The sequence below is a fragment of the Coregonus lavaretus genome, assembly GCF_964263955.1.
Source record: "Coregonus lavaretus genome assembly, contig: HAP1_SCAFFOLD_983, whole genome shotgun sequence".
Lineage (NCBI taxonomy): Eukaryota > Metazoa > Chordata > Actinopteri > Salmoniformes > Salmonidae > Coregonus > Coregonus lavaretus.
This window is the reverse complement of record NW_028158272.1, coordinates 109,690-134,007: the sequence shown is the minus strand read 5'-3', so window position 1 is coordinate 134,007 and position 24,318 is coordinate 109,690.

Genomic DNA, 24,318 nt, shown 5'->3' with positions numbered 1-24,318 from the left:
TTGTGGAAGGCTACCTGAAATGTTTGACCCAAGTTAAACAAAATAAATGCAATGCTACCAAATACTAATTGAGTGTATGTAAACTTCTGACCCACTGGGAATGTGATGATAGAAATAAAAGCTGAAATAAATCGTTCTCTCTACTATTATTCTGACATTTCACATTCTTAAAATAAAGTGGTGATCATAACTGACCTAAGACAGGGCATTTTTACTAGGATTAAATGTCAAAAATTGTGAAAAACTGAGTTTAAATGTATTTGGCTAAGGTGTATGTAAACTTCCGACTTCAACTGTATACCAGCATCTATACCTCTATCTCTACCACTATCTGTACCACTATCTATACCAGCATATACAGTATATCACTATCTATACCTCTGTCTATACCTGCCTCTATACCAGTCTCTATACCCGCCTCTATACCAGCCTCTATACCAGCATCTATACCAGCATCTATAACACTATATATCTACACCACTATCTATCTATACCTCTATCTAAACCACATGGTGAGATCCTAGACTAGTCCAAAGAGCTGCCACTCTAAAGCTGCCACTTTGAAGTCCCTTTGGATGTCAGAAGAACTTGTGTCAAATAATTAATTAAAGTCCTACACCCAGTAGATTTAGAGTTGTTTGACAGGTAACAAGGTACCATTTCCCAACTGCTTTCATACTCCCCATTGGGTTGGGTGGAAGATCCGTTGCGGAAGTACTAATCAGTTCCCTTTAGAGCTTCTTTCAGGAAGAGCATGAAGAGAGAAAGAGAAGGCTACAGCCACAGGAGTCTTTCTGACCAACACACGTCAAATCAATACGTTCCAAGCTAAATCAAGATCATTGCATCCTCTGGTAGGCTACCAACCAACTATTGTATTTGTCGAGGCGCAAACGTGATTTATATACTGTCAGAAAGCCTTGCTCAGTCAGCATATCTCCATGTACTGAGTGTACAAATAATCCACAGAGATACAATTGTAGCTGTGTGAAACTGTACGACAGTGTCCCAGTGGTTCTGTACGACAGTGTCCCAGTGGTTCTGTACGACAGTGTCCACAACGGTACTGTACAACAGCGTTCACATCAGTTTCCAATCAGACAACTGCTTTCATACTCCCCGACAGCACTTTTCGGTTGATGCATTTGAAAAGCCAATGCAAAGACTCTGCCATTATGGAGTGTTATTGTTCTCCTCTTGAGCTCAGCAGAGATAACAGAAAGTATGTAGTTATGGGAAAGCCACTTCTCTGCATTTTTATTATTCACTAAACAGATGCCTTGGCAGACCGACTGGGAGAATGATGGGAAAGTGAAATACTTAAACTAGCTTTGCGGTTGTGTGCTTCACAAAATCTACACGGAGAATAAAAGACAGAATGAGCTCCAGCTTTGGGTGACCTCCCTCCTGGCACGCAGAGACACTTTCGGCAGGCCACCAATGCTTTCAGTGCCACATTACACTCTCTACACAAGTTCTGACAAAAACCATGAACGCGGTCTTGGATCCGAGAGACCAAGAGTTTTTGCTGCATGGGAATGTTTCATCCATTAGCTTGTTTTGTTTAAAGGGGTTGACAAAGTGTAGGACGGGGATTAGGGAGGGTATGCTAAAAGTAATTTGCAACATATGTATATAAATAGGTTAGTATCAATAATAGGTAGGTACTATCCCTTTAGGAACAGGTTTAACTGCAGAGTGGTCTGTGAATAAGGGAGAGGTCCAGAAGAATGACACTGTTGCCATATGACACTGGTTTCAGCTCGGGATCTCTCTGTCCGACTCCATACCCAACATGTGAGTCACAGTACAGTTCAGGGGAATGTGGACGGTTTGTTTTCCTTCTCCCAGCCAAGCCTCTATGTGTGGTGATTTCATATAATAACTGTGTCAACCATTCTGTTTTGGAATAGCTCCCCTCTTTGTTCCTTTTTGGAAGAACTTCATGGCAACTGACATCTGCCTTCTTTAGTTGAAAAAGAAAATTCCTTCAAAAGGTGAGATGGAGGCATAACAATACAGTGTCCCTGTGAAACGCATGCCACGTTCTAACCACCAGGCCCATTAAAACACAGACTCAGCAATACAGTGTCCCTGTGAAACGTATGCCACGTTCTAACCACCAGGCCCATTAAAACACAGACTCAGCAATACAGTGTCCCTGTGAAACGTATGCCACGTTCTAACCACCAGGCCCATTAAAACACAGCCTCAGCAATAGTGTCCCTGTGAAACGTATGCCACGTTCTAACCACCAGGCCCATTAACACACAGCCTCAGAAATACAGTGTCCCTGTGAAACGTATGCCACGTTCTAACCACCAGGCCCATTAACACACAGCCTCAGCTCCTAAAGAACATGGCAGCATATTGACATGACTGTCACTCGAGGAAAGACCTTCTTGTCAGGGAACACTGTCACAGAGAAATGTAATGGCCCGTCTGGCAACGGTAAAAAGACTGTGGAATCAGCGCTAGCCGGGCTCTGCTAATTACTGAACCCTTAATGCTGCCTCTCCTGGGACAGGGCTCATCTGAAGCCTCATGGAAAACTGAGGCTCGCCTTTATTTAAAAATGTATTTTCTTTCCTCAAGAGTTGCATTTTTAAATAACTCCCCGGGTTTCTGTGACAGTCGCAGAAGTCCTTTGATCGGCCTACACTTGGGTTAAGGTTTGATTTGCTGAATTCAGTTTACAGATGTGGTAAACGAAGTTGCCACTTCAAAGACTGTTCTATATTTAAACGTTTATCTATTTGAATTTATGCATTTTCTGTTCCCTTTATTGTGTTCTAAGAACAAATGTGGCAACACAGCATGAGTAGTAACGACTGACATGTGGTACAGTACAAAACTGCACGAAACTATACAGTTAACTGGGAAGCACTTTATCTTATGGTACTGTTTCTACAGTCTCTTTACATGTTATAACATTCTCAAATCATAATTCACAACTGTCTGATATTGCATGCCATTAAATGATGGTTATTATTCATAGGTTAATACCAGTGGAGGCTGCTGAACGGCTCATAATAATGGCTGTAATGGACCAAATGGAATGGCATCAAACCTTGTGTTTGATGTATTTGATACCATTCCACTGATTCCGCTCCAGCCATTACCACGAGCCCGTCCTCCCCAATTAAGATAACACCAACCTCCTGTGGTTAATACTGGATAATTACCTATTTTTTTGTAAATACCTGATTAACAACTGATGGATTGCATGTAGCGAATAGATTTTTGTCAGTTATAGTAAAGCCATTACAGAGATGATCAACACATTTATTCATCATGTGGTCCTCTGTAGCTCAGCTGGTAGAGCACGGCGCTTGTAACGCCAAGGTAGTGGGTTCGATCCCCGGGACCACCCATACAAAAAAAAATAAAAAATGTATGTACGCATGACTGTAAGTCGCTTTGGATAAAAGTGTCTGCTAAATGGCATATTATTATTATTATTATCATCTCGCTCAGTCGCCACAGTGGCATAACAGGTCTTCTTATATAGAGACATATATCAGATGTCATGAGAAAAACAGTTGTACCTTATCCATATCCACATGTGAACATGAACATTTGCATAAACACATTTCCCCAGACCAGAATCTTTGTTTTTGTATTCTTTGAGTTTGTCATTCCGTGCTGGAGGTGTTGTTTCAGTCTATAATCAGACAGCCTCAGAACCAAGAGCAGGGAAATAGCCAACCAGGCTTTCGCCTGATGTGTGAAATTAATGTTGCTGTTCTTTCTTGATAATCAAAATGCCCCAAACCAACATTTTCTTACTTTCAAATTCAAATAGTAGTCCTTTTCTCCGTCTTCCATCTCTCAAAAGAGTTTATTTGTACTAAAAATGTGAATTCTCATTTCAATATCCAGAATAATACCGTCCGTCATATAGGCAAATTATCTGCAGTCATTTCTTGAAAATTTGCATCGGCCTTTGACATGAGGAAAAATTATATCGCCATAGTTCATGCATGTATGGAAGTATATTTCATTGTGAGGCTAAGACAAATAAATAAGCTCTGTGCTCAGGGCCACAATCTAGACGTCATTCAGAACCTCCAGCAACAATGATGTACTCATCTACACATTTCTCTTTATTTGACCCGTGGCAAAAATAAAATACTTTAATTACCAGGGAAATGATTCTCACTTGGCTGTATGTAAGAGTGGAGGGGACAGGACAGGGAGTGACAACAAACACGTTATTAATGTTTCCATCCGACTTAAGTAGGGGATATTCAGAGTATTCCAAAAGGGAAAGTGGTCACAAGTTGGTTGCTTTGAGTAAAACAGTCCTAGGTCAACAGTCATGTACAAATCAAACACACACACACACACACACACACACCACACACACACACACACACAACTCCTACAGTAAACACACACACACACACACACACACACACAGCTCCTACAGTAAACACACACACAGGCAGTACACATGACACCAACTGTTCAAAGCAACATGTATTAACTGGCCAATGAAAAGGTTTAATGCATTCAGTGTTTTATGGACTGCTATAAAACCTTTATGAGCGGGGGTGCATTTTGTGAAGGGGTGACGGACGGCATTGTTACAGGCTTTACGGCGTCGTCAGGTCGTGACCTGCGTCTGCTGTGGCTGCCCTGCTAGTCTATGGCCACTAGGAGGAGCATGATAAAGACGGCATGGATGAAGCGACTATAGGAGTATGGCAAAGAAATCACGGGTAGAGCAACAGTGGATGTGAAGTAGACATTAAGGCCAGGGCTAAGGTTAAGGTTGTGGTTGAGGCTAGGATTAGGGTTGAACCGGGATGTTGACATGTAGCTAGGGTTAGGGTTGAACCAGGATGTTGACATGTAGCTAGGGTTAGGGTTGAACCGGGATGTTGACATGAAGCTAGGGTTAGGGTTGAACCAGGATGTTGACATGTAGCTAGGGTTAGGGTTGAACCGGGATGTTGACATGTAGCTAGGGTTAGGGTTGAACCGGGATGTTGACATGTAGCTAGGGTAAGGGTTGAACCAGGATGTTGACATGTAGCTAGGGTTAGGGTTGAACCGGGATGTTGACATGAAGCTAGGGTTAGGGTTGAACCGGGATGTTGACATGTAGCTAGGGTTAGGGTTGAACCGGGATGTTGACATGTAGCTAGGGTTAGGGTTGAACCGGGATGTTGACATGTAGCTAGGGTTAGGGTTGAACCGGGATGTTGACATGTAGCTAGGGTTAGGGTTGAACCGGGATGTTGACATGTAGCTAGGGTTAGGGTTGAACCAGGATGTTGACATGTAGCTAGGGTTAGGGTTGAACCGGGATGTTGACATGTAGCTAGGGTTAGGGTTGAACCGGGATGTTGACATGTAGCTTGGGTTAGGGTTGAACCAGGATGTTGACATGAAGCTAGGGTTGCGTTATCAATACCTTCAAATCTCATCTGTTCACAATCAGGACGGAAAACAAACGAATCAGGTGTAAGTAAGGGATAAATGATAACTCAGTGAATTCATTGATGGAAGGATGCTTAATGATCCCAGCGTAAATATTGGAACTAAAGCAGAGCCCTATACTATCAATCATGTTTGAGGAGCTAGCGAGGTAACTCTGGTCAACTCTTGAGTTCAACCGGTACCACGAAAGTGGCTCACCTTTAACCCAGGTACATTTCTATGCCAATGAATCCTTCAGAACTAACCTGCTCCGGGGCAGGCTAACTCCATTTATCCTGAATGAAGTGTCTTAGCCACGAGTTGAGGACCAATGAGATCAGATTCCCTCCTTCTAGCAAAGATTGTCATCATCCCCTTCATTTGAGGAAGACGACTGATGAAATATATTATTAATCAAATGTTTTTTTGTGTGTAAAAAAGTAAATCATGTTAATATACCTATCACATTACACATTTGCTTGAATGAGATTCAAAGCATCAAAGATGTAATCACCTCCTAGTAACCCATCGACTACCATGGTACTTGATAAACCCTATGCATTACGCCAATAGAAAATACAGCCACCATGCTGAGGCTCCAATGTACTCACTACTCCTACTAACAGAATACAGCCACCATGCTGAGGGCTCCAATGTACTCACTACTCCTACTCACAGAATACAGCCACCATGCTGAGGGCCCCAGTGTACTCACTACTCCTACTAACAGAATACAGCCACCATGCTGAGGGCTCCAATGTACTCACTACTCCTACTAACAGAATACAGCCACCATGCTGAGGGCCCCAGTGTACTCAACACTACTACTAACACACTAGCAGCATATGGAATCTTGAAGAGGGGTCCCCAAGCCCCTCCACCACCCACCACCTCTTCCTTTTATATCATCTGTGAAAATGTAAAATGAATTAGAAGGGGACTGTGGGTAGGCACTCCCGGGGATAGAACCCTAGTGTTGCACTCAGTCGTGTGGGTGGACAGTTTGATGATGCACCCTGAGGCCTGTGTTACCTCAAAGTCCATTCATAACGAATATGGGCGCCCCTCCAGTCCCCATGAAGCCTAACCCTGCAAAACACAGCAGCTCCTCCAGTCCCCATGAAGCCTAACCCTACAAAACACAGCAGCCCTTCCAGTCCCCATGAAGCCTAACCCTACAAAACACAGCAGCTCCTCCAGTCCCCATGAAGTCTAACCCTGCAAAACACAGCAGCCCCTCCAGTCCCCATGAAGCCTAACCTTACAAAACACAGCAGCTCCTCCAGTCCCCATGAAGCCTAACCCTACAAAACACAGCAGCTCCTCCAGTCCCCATGAAGCCTAACCCTACAAACACAGCAGCCCCTCCAGTCCCCATGAAGCCTAACCCTACAAACACAGCAGCCCCTCCAGTCCCCATGAAGTCTAACCCTACAAAACACAGCAGCTCCTCCAGTCCTCATGAAGCCTAACCTTACAAAACACAGCAGCCCTTCCAGTCCCCATGAAACCTAACCCTGCAAAACACAGCAGCCCTTCCAGTCCCCATGAAACCTAGCCCTACGGTATGTTTGCATAAAGAAAGTTGAAATCAAATATAAAAAATCTGTTTTAAACATCTTTTCCCTCTATGTCGTATGAGCCCGTTTTGGACTAATTCTTGGCCTGCTTTTACTCCATAAAACATCAACGGTACATGAGAAGGCGAGGGAATCAGGTTGATGCTAGCAACACTAAAGGGGAACATGCTTTGAGAAGAGGAGAGATTAAAATGGGACGGAGGCAAAACAATGCTGCGGTTAGGCCTAAATGGTTCATTCCTGAGGACATGGTTAACGTTTAACCTTTTCACCCTCCGCAAATGGAAGTGTCTGCTCTACCTTGAATACATGGTTGTATGGTGTTCTCTAAAGAGGCTAATCAATTATTTAAACTGTGGCATGATTGCTGTGTTAGTACTGGCAGTCAGGGCATGACACATTATGAGAGCTCCATCTGAAATTGAACGGACCAAAGACATTCACCTGTCAGAAATGGATTTTACTATTGTAATACGTTGAACATTCTCAAAACAAAACCAAATGCTATATTATGCTAAACAAATATAAAACAAAGTTACTTTTTTGAACTTTGAACCAGTTGCAGTGGTATTTACAAGACATCAGAGAGTAAACAGAGAAACCTGCATTGACACCAGCAGACAAGTACCCAGGCCAAGAAAAATACTGTTTAGGTACTTCAGCAGGCTTCCAGGGAGACTCCACGTCTGGCAACCCCAGGTGGGGAGGTAGAGAATAGGATTTCAAGCCACAACTTGGCTGCAACTCTGTTCGGAGTGGGGGGGGGGGGGGGGGGATTTGCAGCCCCACGTCCTCTCCAGTACAAAGGATAAAAATGGATACAAGCGGATATATGAGGTGGCTCCGCCTATGGGAAACATGAAAGAGTTTACACATGTTTCAGTCTTTTCTCTTTTTTTCAAATAGAAACCACAGTAGACATGAAAGACCTCTCTCTCTCTCGCACGTGAAGATGGGGACATTTACAGCCGGCACAATGTCTCCAAAACGCATGGCTTTGATTTGAGCCGAACGGAGAAGAGTGGAGCTGAGTAGAGAGAGAGGTGGTGGGGACGGGATGTCTGAGGCCACCACAGGTTTGTGGCCCGTGGCTCCATGTCAGGAAGCTATGACGACGTCCCCCGAGACTCTCCCTCCCTCGCTACACTGCAGACTTTCCATCAACCTTTAAATCCATCTCATTCTGCCACTAAAGTGGTAAAGTAAATGTGCCCACTTCTGAGCAGATCCGTGGAGACTGGAGTCTGCTGCCTGACCTGCCTCGCCTTGGGCCCAGTTTCAGTCTGTCTGTCTGTCTGTCAGGGATGGTGGTCCTCTTCGCATGCCAGCAGACCCCTGAAGTCCTCCTTCAGAGCATCCCAGGAATAGGCACTAGTGTCAACGTGAAGTAGAACACAGAGAATATAATACAAGGCAGGAATTTTTATTTATTTATTTTATTTCACCTTTATTTAACCAGGTAAGCCAGTTGAGAACAAGTTCTTATTTACAACTGCGACCTGGCCAAGATAAAGCAAAGCAGTGCGATTAAAAACAACAACAACACAGAGTTGCATATGGTGTCAACTGTCAACTTATTACAGATACCCTGCTGTAGGAGAGAGAACATTACATTAACATTACAGAGCTGGTGTAGATTACAGATACCCTGCTGTAGGAGAGAGAACATTACATTAACATTACAGAGCTGGTGTAGATTACAGATACCCTGCTGTAGGAGAGAGAACATTACATTAACATTACAGAGCTGGTGTAGATTACAGATACCCTGCTGTAGGAGAGAGAACATTACATTAACATTACAGAGCTGGTGTAGATTACAGATACCCTGCTGTAGGAGAGAGAACATTACATTAACATTACAGAGCTGGTGTAGATTACAGATACCCTGCTGTAGGAGAGAGAACATTACATTAACATTACAGAGCTGGTGTAGATTACAGATACCCTGCTGTATGAGAGAGAACATTACATTAACATTACAGAGCTGGTGTAGATTACAGATACCCTGCTGTAGGAGTGAGAACATTACATTAACATTACAGAGCTGGTGTAGATTACAGATACCCTGCTGTAGGAGAGAGAACATTACATTAACATTACAGAGCTGGTGTAGATTACAGATACCCTGCTGTAGGAGAGAGAACATTACATTAACATTACAGAGCTGGTGTAGATTACAGATACCCTGCTGTAGGAGAGAGAACATTACATTAACATTACAGAGCTGGTGTAGATTACAGATACCCTGCTGTAGGAGTGAGAACATTACATTAACATTACAGAGCTGGTGTAGATTACAGATACCCTGCTGTAGGAGAGAGAACATTACATTAACATTACAGAGCTGGTGTAGATTACAGATACCCTGCTGTATGAGAGAGAACATTACATTAACATTACAGAGCTGGTGTAGATTACAGATACCCTGCTGTAGGAGTGAGAACATTACATTAACATTACAGAGCTGGTGTAGATTACAGATACCCTGCTGTAGGAGTGAGAACATTACATTAACATTACAGAGCTGGTGTAGATTACAAATACATATTACCCTGAACTGGGAAATATTTTACATAACTGAACTAGTATTATTTTTAAAGATTCACATTATTTATGCAAATCTAATTAAAGGAACAAGCACAGCTATTGTATTAAGCATAAGGTCCAATGTCTGTGATTTATTTAGCAGACCTTGAACATTTAAATACAACACATTTCTAGAGATAATAAAATTAGAGAATGAAATGTCTTGTAATCCAATGGTGTATTATAGCATACTGGGAATACCTGGGAATATTTCAGGATAAACTAAAGCCTTGGGGCACATTCGATAGCAGCCACAATGAACATCTTCTAGCCTGCAATATAAAATGGTATCATTTAGTTTCCCATCGAAAGCATTGGCTTAAAACCAACAAGTAATACAGTGGGTCTGCATTTGGGCACCAGTTCTATACATAACCATTCTGTCAGAAATCCATTTGCTAAAAAAAATGCGTTCTGGTCTTGCCAATGACGGACAAAAGTTGGTTTGCTCTGTCCCCAAAATTGGAAAGTGAACACAATATCTGCCACTAATAATTGCGTGAGCTGAACAGCGATGTCAAAATGGATCCCATTGTGTCATTGTTGACATTGGTTATTTTCATGCACAGTTCAGAATAAATGAAGCCCCATAGACTAGCTGGGAATATCCAGAGGAAAGAAAGCATCCAAACGAGGCCAGCACATTTCCCAGCAACGCATTTCCCCATTCTCAAAATGATGTGGATAGAAAATAATCTCTTTTAGTGGACCCATTCATGTTTACTCACATCATATGCAATGTTACAGGATGTTAAAACCATCACAAAAGAGAGGACCTAAAATCCATCCAAATGGTTTCCAAATGTGAATAACTTATTTGTGAAACGTTAATCTCCTGAAATAACTTTGAGATGACATGGTAGGGAATGGTAATGATAAGGTATGGTAATGATATGGTATGGTATGGTAATGATATGGTATGGTATGGCAATGATATGGTATGGTAATGATATGATCCGGCAATGATATGGTTGGGTACGGTAATGATATGGTAGGGTACGGTAATGATATGGTAGGGTATGGTAATGATATGGTATGGTAGGGTATGGTAATGTATGGTAGAGTATGGTAATGATACGGTAGGGTACTTATATGGTATGGTAGGGTATGGTAATGTGTTGTAGGGTATGGTAATGATATGGTATGGTAGGGTATGGTAATGATATGGTAGGGTAGGGTAATAATATGGTATGGTGATGATATGGTATTTTAATGATATAGTATGGTAGGGTATGGTAATGATATGGTATGGTAGGGCATTGTAATGCTATGGTATGGTAGGGTATGGTAATTATATGGTATGGTATGGTAATGGTATGGTAGGGTATGGTAATGTTACGGTATGTATGGTATGGTAATGAAATGGTATGTTATGGTAATGATATGGTATGGTAGGGTAATAATATGGTGTGGAAGAATATGGTATGGTAATGATATGGTATGGTATGGTAGGCCATGGTAATGATATGGTATGGTAGGGTATGGTAATGAAAATGTAGGGTATGGCAATTATATGGAATGGTAGGATATGGTAATGATATGGTATGTATGGTAATTATATGGTATGTATGGTATGGTAATGCAATGGTATGTTATGGTAATGATATGGTATGGTAGGGTAATTATATGGTGTGGTAGGATATGGTATGGAAATTATATGATATGGTTTGGTATGGAAGGGTATGGTAATGATAATGTAGCGTATGGTAATGATATGGTATGGTATGGTAATGATATGGTATGGTAGGGTAATGATATGGTATGGTAGGGTATGGTATGGTAGGGTATGGTAAAGATATGGTATGGTAGGGTATGGTAATGATATGGTATGGTAAGGTAATTATATGGTATCGTAGGGTAATGATATGGTATCGTAGGGTAATGATATGGTATGGTAGGGTATGGTAATGTTATGGTATGGTAGAGTACGGCAATAATATGGTATGGTAGGTTAATTATATGGTAGGGTAATGATTTGGTAGGGTATGGTAATGATATGGTATAGTATGGTATGGTATAGTAGGGTATAGTATGATATGATAATGTTATGGTATAGTATGGTAGGTTATGGTATAGTATGGTATGGTATGGTATGGTATGGTATGGTATGGTATGGTATGGTATGGTATGGTATGGTATGGTATGGTATGGTATGGTATGGTATGGTATGGTATAGTATGGTATGGTATGGTATGGTATGGTATGGTATGGTATGGTATGGTATGGTATTGTATAGTATAGTATAGTATAGTATAGTATAGTATAGTATAGTATAGTATAGCATAGTATAGTATAGTATAGTATAGTATAGTATATTATAGTATAGTATAGTATAGTATAGTATAGTATAGTATAGTATAGTATAGTATAGTATAGTATAGTATAGTATAGTATAGTATAGTATAGTATAGTATAGTATAGTATAGTATGGTAGGGTATAGTATAGTATGGTATGGTAGGGTATGGTATAGTATGATATGGTATGGTATGGTATAGTATGGTATAGTATGGTATGGTATGGTATAGTATGGTATAGTATGGTATGGTATGGTATGGTATAGTATGGTATAGTATGGTATGGTATGGTATGGTATGGTATGGTATGGTATGGTATGGTATGGTATGGTATGGTATGGTATGGTATGGTATGGTATGGTATGGTATGGTATAGTATGGTATAGTATGGTATGGTATGGTATGGTATGGTATAGTATGGTATGGTATAGTATGGTATGGTATGGTATGGTATGGTATGGTATGGTATGGTATGGTATAGTATAGTATAGTATGGTAGGGTAGGGTAGGGTAGGGTAGGGTAGGGTAGGGTAGGGTAGGGTAGGGTAGGGTAGGGTATGGTATAGTATGGTATGGTATGGTAATGTTATGGTATAGTATGGTATGGTAGGGTATGGCATAGTATGATATGGTAATGTTATGGTATAGTATGGTATGGTAGGGTATGGTATAGTATGATATGGTAATGTTATGGTATAGTATAGTAGGGTATAGTATGGTATGGTATGCTATTGTAATGGTATAGTATGGTATGTTAATGAACCCTACTAACCAGTGCATAACCCTGCCTATTTAAATATGTTGTAGAATGTGCATCAATATTTGATGACTCCTCAAGCTCACTCCTTTCCATCAGTTTAGTACATCATTCCTCATGCAACAGACATACATTTTTAAACATAGGATTAGTTCTTCAGAGTTTAATTTCATGTTAAGACTAAAACGACGGGCAAAAGATCCTCACACATGTAGACCTATGCAGTAACCACACCCTGTAGTCTGCATTCTAAAATGTGCCAAACTGGGTACAGCTAGTAATAACTAGCTAGGTACTAACTGTCTCCCGAGTGGCGCAGTGGTCTAAGGCACTGCATCGCAGTGCTAGCTGTGCCACTAGAGATCCTGGTTCGAATCCAGGCTCTGTCATAGCCGGCCGCGACCGGGAGACCCATGGGGCGCCGCACAATTGGCCCAGGGTAGGGGAGGGAATGGCTGGCAGGGGATGTAGTTCAGTTGGTAGAGCATGGCGTTTGCAACGCCAGGGTTGTGGGTTCGATAAAAATAATGTATGTGCTAAATGTAAGTCGCTCTGGATAAGAGCGTCTGCTAAATGACGTAAATGTACAGACTATTTAATGATGGTCTTATTAACATAAATAGTCTTATTATTTCATCCTAACAGGTTTGCCAGGCAACAGTTTGTTCCTGGGCAACAAGGGTTTAATAAGTGAAACTACCTTTCGGCCCTGTATGAAAGCGGTTTACGCTTTCTAATAGTCGAATAGGCTTCGCCTGCATTCCAAAGAATGGCATGGCTAATCGAGCTAATTTCAAGGTAGCAAGACAATAGCCCCGTGGTCTATGACAGCAAAATCTATGAAACCGATTATTAAGGTCAGTGGCGTAATGTGTAAAGCGTGCATGGTTATGGTTGTCAGACTTTCCATCTAAAATATAATTAGCTGATCATTTTGCTGGGCTAAATGACTTATTCACTTCGGGGCATGAATATGCGTCTGCTCGCATTGCCAGCCCATAATTAATCAGATTAGGCCAAATTAAAGAATAATGAGGATGAAACACATTGCTGACACCTCTGTCGGGCAATATGACTGGACTACTCTTTTTGCTGATTGCCCTCTTCTGTTTATCCTGAAGGAGAGTGTGGAAATGAGAAACCCGTCAAACTATTTTCCAGCTTTGCTACAGTATGTGAAGCTGATGACATTGAACAGCTATTCTAAATCCCTTACTGACTTGAAAAGGTTTGGAATGGAATGGAACACTCTCAACAAGCACTGACATCTATTTTGTTTACTTTCAAAACAGGTGAGTGAAGCCAATTTGAGGCTGGAGGGAAAATGTTTCACATCCTCTTCCACCTGAGCATCTCTCTCAGGAGAGCCCAGTGTTGATATTGATCCATTCAACGAGCGTGTGTTTTTCCTGTGTTGTCCAAAACACACACTAACAAACACACAGAAAGCTCCCTCCACCACCACCACCGCATCCACAAGATTCACCATCAATGGAGCTCAGTGGGTGATCTTGTGTGTCAGATCCCCCTGGTTTGGTTCAAAGGAAGTGGGGAAGATCACTGCACGAGACTCCCCCAGAGGGACATTCCTTCCTCAAAGTAAGAACATTCTTTTTCACAACCATAATTAGCATGTGGCTTCATTATTGCACAAAGCCAAGCTTCTACGTGTTTTCCTCTCTCTCTCTAAGACAGAGCCCCCATACTGACTGCATATTGCTACACTTACCATACATGGTGTACCTTTCCCATAGACCTATCTTTTAGATGTGACCTTGTGCATGTGCTGTAGGCAGAAAGATATATCCAGAGTGGTTTTCTCGAAGATCACAATCCTCTACTCTGGCTCCTGTTCTACCCTGTCTGTTGGCAGGATCTTACCAAACCCTTCAAATGCAGAGCACAGGTGACTGAAGTTTGGAGTTGAAGGCATGGTCATCTAACCAGTGAACATGGCTTTATACGGTAGCAAGTCTCATAATATGAGAGGTAAAGAACAGTGTGTTCTTTTTTAAGAGTTTTTAATCAAATTCAAACAAATGAATTGTTTCCTTCACATGAAAACCCCTTTTCATTCACTCATTCAGCAGTTCCATGCAGCTGTGTCCTCACAAAATAATGATGACATCAGGAAGAGTTCAACCAGGAAGTGTTAAGGAGAGCAGGTCAGTGTGACAGGGAATATAGTGAATCCAGGAAAACACAGGAAAATGCATTAGGGGGACTCTTTATATCAATAACACAGGTCAGAACTGAAGCTGAGGCATAAATGTAGGACTAAAAATGATATACAATCTGAGATCGGGAGAAACAGGCGAGAGGTGAAAAGAATCAATACCGTGACTCTATTAAGAAAATCTAACTAGATTAAAATTGTTCTAATACGATTGCCTTCTGAGCAATCATAAACGTAATGACTAAATATGAGAAAAAATGTACATTCTCTTTCCATCTGTTTATGCTCCTATAAAAGTTGACATCCCAATATAATAGTGTGTGTTTCCTGTTAGCCTGTCTTTGCTTCCAGCCATGGGCCAGAATGTGTATTAATTTACTTAACACTCAACTGTGAATAAATTACAGCGTCCCAAAGTCATTATAGCGTCATCATCTACTAATAGGAAGAGGATAAATTAAAAACTGTCCTGAGGGCTAAAAACACTGGTCTGTCAGACGACCTTAACCCTACACCTACTGAAATGACCAATCACGCTGAAAGCCAGAACACTCACACAGAACACCTTGGGTGCACAAACGTATACTACATGGTCATAAACTGAGTATAACTTTTCACTCACCTTTAGAACGTTTTTAAACCCAAACACCCACTGCTGCTTCGAAAACGAGTGTCATCGCCGAACCAGAGCCCACTAAATGTTTCACTTGTAGAAAGGTGTGTGTGTGTGTACCTGGCACATCGGTGAAGGTCTCCCCCAGGACAGACAGTTGAAAGCCCAGGCCTCTCTCTTTCAGCTTCAGCGGTGTCTTGAAGAAGAGCTCTGGGTTTTTTGTTGTGTTCGCTTCAACCCCAAACACAATTCAGGGCCTTTCGATGGTGCTGCGTACACCACACACACACACACACACACACACACACACACACACACACACACACACAGTCTCTGCTCTGGTGTGTGGCAGGTGCCCAAAAGCTAACGCCTCCCAGTAACATTCTGCTCTGTGATTTATTCACACAGAGGTACTAGACAGGCCAGGATACACAAGGCAAGGCTGAAAGAAAGAGAGAAAGATCATAGCACTCTCTAGAGGACCCTTGACTGTGGTATCGGTGTGTTGTGTGGTGCACCAGGTGGGGGACTTAACAAGCTGACAGAGAGAGAGACAGAGATCCCTGATGGCACAGAGAGAAGCCCTGTTGGCCCTGGGAGGACCTGATCCTAGTTAACACAGGTGCTGTGCTCAGCTGGGGAGCAGATGTCATGCTGTGCAAGTCACTCACCTCCATGCTAATCTGAAGGATGGAACAGGGACTACAGTCAACTGAGCTAACGGGAATGTCTGCTCATTATCATTAACAACCTCCTTTAGTGAATACAAAACAGAAAATTGGTGAAACAGTGAAGGTCCATGACGCAAATGTGTTTAGAGAGTAGGCTTTTCACCTTACTGTCATTTACTGTTTGTCACCAGTATAAACTCTAGAAAAATTTATGAACGTTGACTACATGCAAATAGCTGTATGACCCTGTGGCTATCTGAACCTGTATGACCCTGTGGCTGTATGACCCTGTATGACCCTGTGGCTGTATGAACCTGTATGACCCTGTGGCTGTATGACCCTGTATGACCCTGTGCATCCATCTGAAGCTGTAGGGCGGGGTTCTGGGAGACCGCCTGAGACTACCTGGTTGGGACTAGGAAGTGTTAGACGGCCAGTAGGAGGCACTCGTCTCTCTAGTCTAATAGAACCCTAAAAGCCCCGGGGCAGGGGAAGGGCACACTGACCTCAGTCACCTGCAAAGGGTGCCGTCCCCTGGATGTGACATAAAGATATAGGTCCTGGTTCTCGCTGGTCACTAAACCTCCCATGGCGCTCATCTCAACCAAGAGGAGGGATATAAGGGTGGAATGTTCCATGTAGCCCACTGTTATGTGCCCATAATGTGACCTTCTAATATTCCCTGCAGCTTCTCTCCACTGACAATCCCTGTGTGTTGAGTACTGTGGAGTAAAATGGCTGCCATGCATGACTCTACAAATTGAAGCCACACATTAGTGATAGTTGATGTTTGTGGGTTTTTAGTTGCCCCCTGCAAAGCACTACAATATCCTGAACAAAAACATAAACGCAACAATCGGAGTTACAGTTCACATAAGGATATCAGTCATCCACCATTTGCCTCACGCAGCAAGACACATCTCCTTTTCATAGAGTTGATCAGGCTGTTGATTGTGGCCTGTGTAATGTTGTCTCACTCCTCTTCAATGGTTGTGCGAAGATGCTGGATATTGGCGGGAATTGGAACACGCTGTCGTACACGTCGACCCAGAGCATCCCAAACATGCTCAATGGGTGACATGTCTGGTGAGTATGTAGGCCATGGAAGAACTGGGACATTTTCAGCTTCCAGGAACTGTGTACATATCCTTGCGACATGGTGCAGTGCATTATAATCAGTGGTGACCCGTCATTCAGGGCAGAGCCCCACCTGTTTTGAGCCCCACTTTTGTAGCTAAAGAAATAATAATAATTGTTTTAAAAAATGGGGGGGTGGGACTTTTTGATTTCTTGAGTAAGGCACCTCCAAAATGCTGGTGTTTCAGCCTAGCTCAGTGCTTTCTGTGGTGGTAAGGTAGCTAGCGGAAAATACAGAGCGTAGGTGTTGGTAATGTTCTCTAGCTCAGTGTTCTGTCACTCGTGGGGACAGTACGTCACCGCCAAGTCTAAGGGTAGAGCTCGAAAATTCAAGCCCCTTGGGTGTTGCCATAGAGTTACATTAGAAGTGCCCATCCAAGAAGGCTCAAGGTCATTGGCCACAGATAAAATTACGTCAAATCACGCTATATCTACAGTAGCTTTGATTGGACTGATCATGTCAACATCATACTTTCAAAATCTTAGCTAGCAGTCATTATCATGAATCAAGTTGACAATCTACTGGCAAATCCATTTTAATCCTTGTCATATGAAAATAAATAATTAAGAGAAATTATAGATAAAATGTATCGGTGCTCATCGGCCATTGGACATAAACATTGGAAATCAGAAATTCACCAATGAGTGGTTTGGAAGGAATCAGTGACAGTGGCTAACTGCAAGCATTGCAAATCAATCACTAGCCTACTATTCAGTGGAGTGGCTGTGTGGTCCCAAATCTGGGATTACAGGTCTCTTGTCCAAGTTTAAAATTATAAACATTCAACATTGGCCATGCTGTCAATGAAGCATGATTTGTGCAACGCTCAAAACAACTGTTAACTTGGAACTGCGAAAACTTGACTTCAGTGAGTTCAAGACAACTGGGAAGTCGGGAAAATACGTTTTGAACGGTCATCCAACTCGGAATTGTAAATCCTGAACACGGGCCTCTTTCTAGAGCTATGACCTGAAGATCAATGACGTCATCATGATTCAACCTTGGTTTTTTTCAGAGTTCCCAGTTGTCTTGAAAGCACCATAAATCCAGAGAATGCCAAACTTTGATGACAACATTTGTCCACGAAGGACCACTGCACCACCTTCCTGTTCAAGTGAGCACAGCACAACAAGGTGAGTCCAACAATGTATTGTATTCTGCTGCATAAATGATGTAATATGCCAGGGAGATATGTATACTGTAGCTAAGAAAGTAATACTAAGTGTATGTTGTGTATTAAGCCCATGTGCCTCACCGTAATAATTTGGTCTATTTACCTCTCTTAATTTTTCCTACTGTTCTGAGTTGGTGGTGCACATGTAGCCTAAACCTGTTTTAGAGAAATGTAATCATCAAATATTGTAAGAGCTTTCATTGTCTGCTTATATGCCCCATTTATTTATCCCACGGTTCTGACTTGGTGTACAGGGAGAACACTGTAAGAACGGCCCATGTTCTGAATTCTGTCGCTGTACATTTCAAAAGTGCTAAACAAATAGTTGACTATGTCCATCCTAGCTCGCTCATTCATGTCTTAATTGAAATTACGGAATGCCTCTTATCCGCTTGTCGTCCCCTTATGCCATAGTTTGTACATCTCAATTGTCATTAGAAACCACATTTGTTTAAGCGAGTCAGCCATATCAGCTATGTTTTTTTTAAGGCAGTAAATGAGGCTGAATGAACTGTTTCGCTGCCAGACAAGGCTCCGCTGATAGCCAGGTGTAGCAGTGGTAAGGTGTTGGGACTGCTGTTGGGACTCTGCTGTTGGGACAGCTTCATGAAGGCCCTAACAGTTTGTGGGGACCCTTTATTCACCGTTCTAGTGTAATTCATGTATTGTTTAGTGTTGTGTAGTGGCTTTGCTGGCATGCATCCCACTGTTTATTTATTTTTACTAAAATCGCCACTGATTATATGATTGTAATGCTGAAACATGAGGTGATGGCGGCGGATGAATGGCACGACAATGGGCCTCAGGATCTCGCCACGGTATCGCTGTGCATCAATTGCCATTGATAAAATGCAATTGTGTTCATTGTCCATAGCTTACGCCAGCCCATACCGTAACCCCACCATCACCATGGGGCACTCTGTTCGCAACGTTGACATCAGCAAAACGCTTGCCCACACGATGCCATACACGCTCTCTGCCATCTGCCCGGTACAGATGAAACCGGGATTCATCCATGAAGAGCACTCTTCTCCAGTTTGCCAGTGGCCATCAAAGGTGAGCATTTGTCCACTGAAGTCGGTTACGACGCCGAACTGCAGTCAGGTCAAGACCCTGGTGAGGACAACGAGCAAGCAGATGAGTTCCCTGACATTTTCTGCAGATTGTATTCGGTTGTGCAAACCCACAGTTTCATCAGCTGTCCAGATGGCTGGACTCAGATGATCCCGCAGGTGAAGAAGCCGGATGTGGAGGTCCTGGGCTGGCGTGGTTACACGTGGTCTGTGGTTGTGAGGCCGGTTGAACGTACTGCCAAATTCTCTAAAATGACGTTGGAGGTGGCTTATGGTAGAGAAATGAACATTAAATTATCTGGCAACAGCTCTGGTGGACATTCCTGCAGTAAGCATGCCAATTGCACAATATGTCGTGTGACAAAACTGCACATTTTAGAGTGGCCTTTTATTGCCCCCAGCAAAAGGTGTACCTGTGTAATGATCATGCTGTTTAATCAGCTTCTTGATATGCCACACCTGTCAGGTAGATGGATTATCTTGGCAAAGGAGAAATGCTCAGGGATGTAAACAAATTGGTACACAAATTTGAGAGAAATAAGCTTTTTGTGCGTATGGAAAATTTCTGGGTTCTTTTATTTCAGCTCATGAAACATGGGAATAACACTTTACATGTTGCATTTATATTTTGGTTCAGTATAAATACCCTTCGTAACACCCTGCACTGTATTTTCTCACCAATAGATCTCTAAATTATAATAATCGACTGTACAGTACTGTATAACATTTGGTTCATAAAAGGAACATGATTTGTCTAACAGTGGATAGTGTGTGAAGGTCAAAGCAGCATCATTACGACAGAGCCCTCCTAATGGTACCTCCATGGGATCTCCTTAGGTGAGGTATTATAGGAGGTTATTTATTCTCATTTCCAGCATTCATATTCATTGGCTTCCCAATTGGATAGAAGCTAATTCCCTTATTGCCTACCCTTTTGATTCCCTATTCCCCCATTACAGATAGAGTGGAGGACAATGAGTCTGTGATAACACTGCTCTCTGCACTACCGTCCCCTTCTCTAGGAAAATGAGTGTTCATTAATGTGTGGGACATGACTGTCAGGAAGATCCTCTGAAGCGACCTCTCTCTCCTCTCTCTCTCTCTCAAACACACACATACACACATAGTGGGACACACACCTGTGCAGCGTATCGCAGTGCGAGCCGTGACTCCCCACTAATGACCTAGATCTGTTAATGAGGACTGTTTACCCAAGCGAAAGTCAACCAAGTCGGCGGGAGACGTCATCCCACTGATTAGAGGGAGAGTGACAAACAAAGGCTATGTGAAGGATGAAGGATAGGATTAAAAACAAACAAAAGATAACTAATGTAAAATACACTGTGTCCGTAAAATGTATATCGTACGTATAAGCTGGAAGTAGAAGCCTACAGTGGCTTGCGAAAGTCTTACAACCTGGAATTAAAATAGATTTTTGGGGGGTTTGTATCATTTGAATTACACAACATGCCTACCACTTTGAAGATGGAAAATATGTTTATTGTGAACCAAACAAGAAATAAGACAAAAAAACAGAAAACTTGAGCGTGCATAACTATTCACCCCCCCCCCCCCCAAAAAAAACTTTAATCTTCTTCTGGTGAAGCCATGCTTTTGTGGATTTGGATGTGTGCTTTGGGTCGTTGTCGTGCTGAAAGGTGAACTTCATCTTCAGATTTCTAACGGACGCCTGAAGGTTTTGTGCCTGGTATTTGGAACTGTTCATAATTCCTGCCACCCTGACTAAGGCCCCAGTTCCAGCTGAAGAAAAACAGCCCCAAAGCATGATGCTGCCACCACCATGCTTCACTGTGGTTATGGTGTTCTTTGGGTGATGTGCAGTGTTGTTTTTGCGCCAAAAATACCTTTTGGAATTATGGCCAAAGAGTTCAACCTTGGTTTCATCAGACCATAACACATTTTCCCACGTGCTTTTGGGGGACTTGATGTTTGTTTTTGCAAACTTCAGCCGGGCTTGGATGTTTTTCTTTGTAAGAAAAGGCTTCCGTCTTGCCACCCTACCCCATAGCCCATTCATATGAAGAATACGGGAGATTGTTGTCACATGTAGCACACAGCCAGTATTTGCCAGAAATTCATTTAATGTTGCTGTAGGCCTCTTGGAAGCCTCCCTGACCAGTTTTCTTCTCGTCTTTTCATATATTTTGGAGGGACGTCCAGTTCTTGGTAATGTCTCTGTTTTTTTCCACTTGATGATGACTGTCTTCACTGTGTTCCATGGTATATGTAATGCTTTGGAAATAAGTTTGTACCCTTCTCCTGACTGATATCTTTCAACAATGAGATCCCTCTGATGCCTTGGAAGCTCTCTGTGGACCATGGCTTTTGCTCTGAGATGCAACTAAGAAAATGTCAGGAAAATCCTATTAGAACAGCTTAACTTTATTTGTGATTAATCAGAGTCACTTTAAATGATGGCAGGTGTGTAATGATTTCTATTTAACATGAGTTTGAATGTGATTGGTTAATTCTGAACACAGCCACATCCCCACTTATAAGAGGGTGTGCACACTTATGCAACCAGGTTATTGTAAGGTTTTTATTTTTCATTTTTCCCCCTCGAAGATTTCAATTGGTTTTTCAATTGAATTGTTCACATTGTAGGTCACATTAACATTGGAAAAACTTTTGACATGAATTATCTTTGTCTCATTCTTTTACATCACAAAAACCTGGTGTTTTAACAGGCGTGTGTAGACTTTTTATATCCACTGTATGTGGACACCTGCCCGTCGAACGTCTCATTCCAAAATCATGGGCATTAATATGGAGTTGGTCCCTCCTTTGCTGCTATAACAGCCTCCACTCTTCTGGGGAGGCTTTCCACTAGATGTTGGAACATTGCTGCAGGGACTTGCTTCCATTCAGCCACAAGAGCATTAGTGAGGTCGGGCACTGATGTTGGGCGATTAGGCCTGGGTCGCAGTCGGCGTTCCAATTCATCTGAAATGTATTTGATGTGGTTGAGGTCAGGGCTCAGTGCAGGCCAGTCAAGTTCTTCCACACCGATCTCAACAAACCATTTCTGTATGGACCTCACTTTGTGCACGGGGCATTGTCATGCGGAAACAGGAAAGGGCCTTCCCCAAACTTTTGCAACAAAGTTGGAAGCACAGAATCATCTAGAATGTCATTGTATGCTGTAGCGTTAAGATTTCCCTTCACTGGAACTAAGGGGCCTAGCCCGAACCATGAAAAACAGCCCCAGACCATTATTCCTCTTCGAACAAACTTTACAGTTGGCACTATGCATTCGGGCAGGTAGCGTTTTCCTGGCATCCACCAAACCCAGACTGCCAGATGATGACGCGTGATTCATCACTCCAGAGAACGCGTTTCCACTGGTCCAGAGTCCAATGGCGGTGAGCTTTACACCACTCCAGCCGACGCTTGGCATTGCGTATGATGATCTTAGGCTTGTGTGTGGCTGCTCGGCCATGGAAACCCATTTCATGAAGCTCCCAAAGAAACAGTTATTGTGCTGACGTTGTTTCCAAAGGCAGTTTGGAACTCAGTAGTGAGTGTTGCAACCGAGGACAGACTATTTTTACGCGCTATGCGCTTCAGCACTCGGCGGTCCCGTTCTGTGAGCTTGTGTGGTCTACCACTTTGCGGCTGAGCCGTTGTTGCTCCTAAATGTTTCCACTTTACAATAACAGCACTTACAGTTGACCGGGGCAGCACTAGCAGGGCAGAAAACGCTATGTCTGGCGCAAACCCAACACCTCTCATCACCCCAAGAACACCATCCCCACAATGAAGCATGGTGGTGGCAGCATCATGCTGTGGGGATGTTTTTCATCGGCAGGGACTGGGAAACTGGTCAGAATTGAAGAAATGATGGATACAGGGAAATTCTTGAGGGAAACCTGTTTCAGTCTTCCAGAGATTTGAGACTGGGACGGAGGTTCACCTTCCAGCAGGACAATGACCCTAAGCATACTGCTAAAGCAACACTCGAGTGGTTTAAGAGGAAACATTTAAATGTCTTGGAATGGCCTAGTCAAAGCCCAGACCTCAATCCAATTGAGAATCTGTGGTATGACTTCAAGATTGCTGTACACCAGTGGAACCCATCCAACTTGAAGGAGCTGGAGCAGTTTTGCCTTGAAGAATGGGCAAAAATCCCAGTGTCTAGATGTGCCAAGCTTATAAAGAAATAGTTCTGACATGATTTATCTTTCTCTCATTCTTTTACATCACAAAAACCTGGCATTTTAACAGGGGTGTGTAGACTTTTTATATCCACTGTACTTTTGTTCATGTGTCCTTTGTGATGCATTATCACCCGTGACCTCACAGATGAAGGCAAATGAAGCTGGGTAAAATGATCAAGAAAAAAGTATGTTCCGTTCCATACTACCCAGAAAAACCTCATTAATATGCATCACGTAGAAGCCAAAAGAAAATAAGATCCTCATTTAAAAATGTGATTAAATATTCTACTTTATGTTGCACCCAAGAGGTGCGTTTTAAAATTCAAATACTATTTACTCCAATGCACAATTGTGAAATGAGCCCAATCACCAGAAACCAAAGGACTGCGCACTAATTAAGGGGACACTTGAAAGACAAAGAGTTGGTTGTTGAAGATTGATTAAGACAGACCAACATGCAGTAGGAGTGGACCAAGGAGAGTCCTCCATTCAAAGGCCTGACGACATGCTCCACTGTAGATAGTGGGGATTTTCAAACCATACGTCTAGGAGAACTACAAAGGGTTAGACATTTCTTCAAACATAACTTTAACTTTGGGAACGGCAATGGGCTGTATCTTCACACACAGGGATTAGCAGAAAAACAA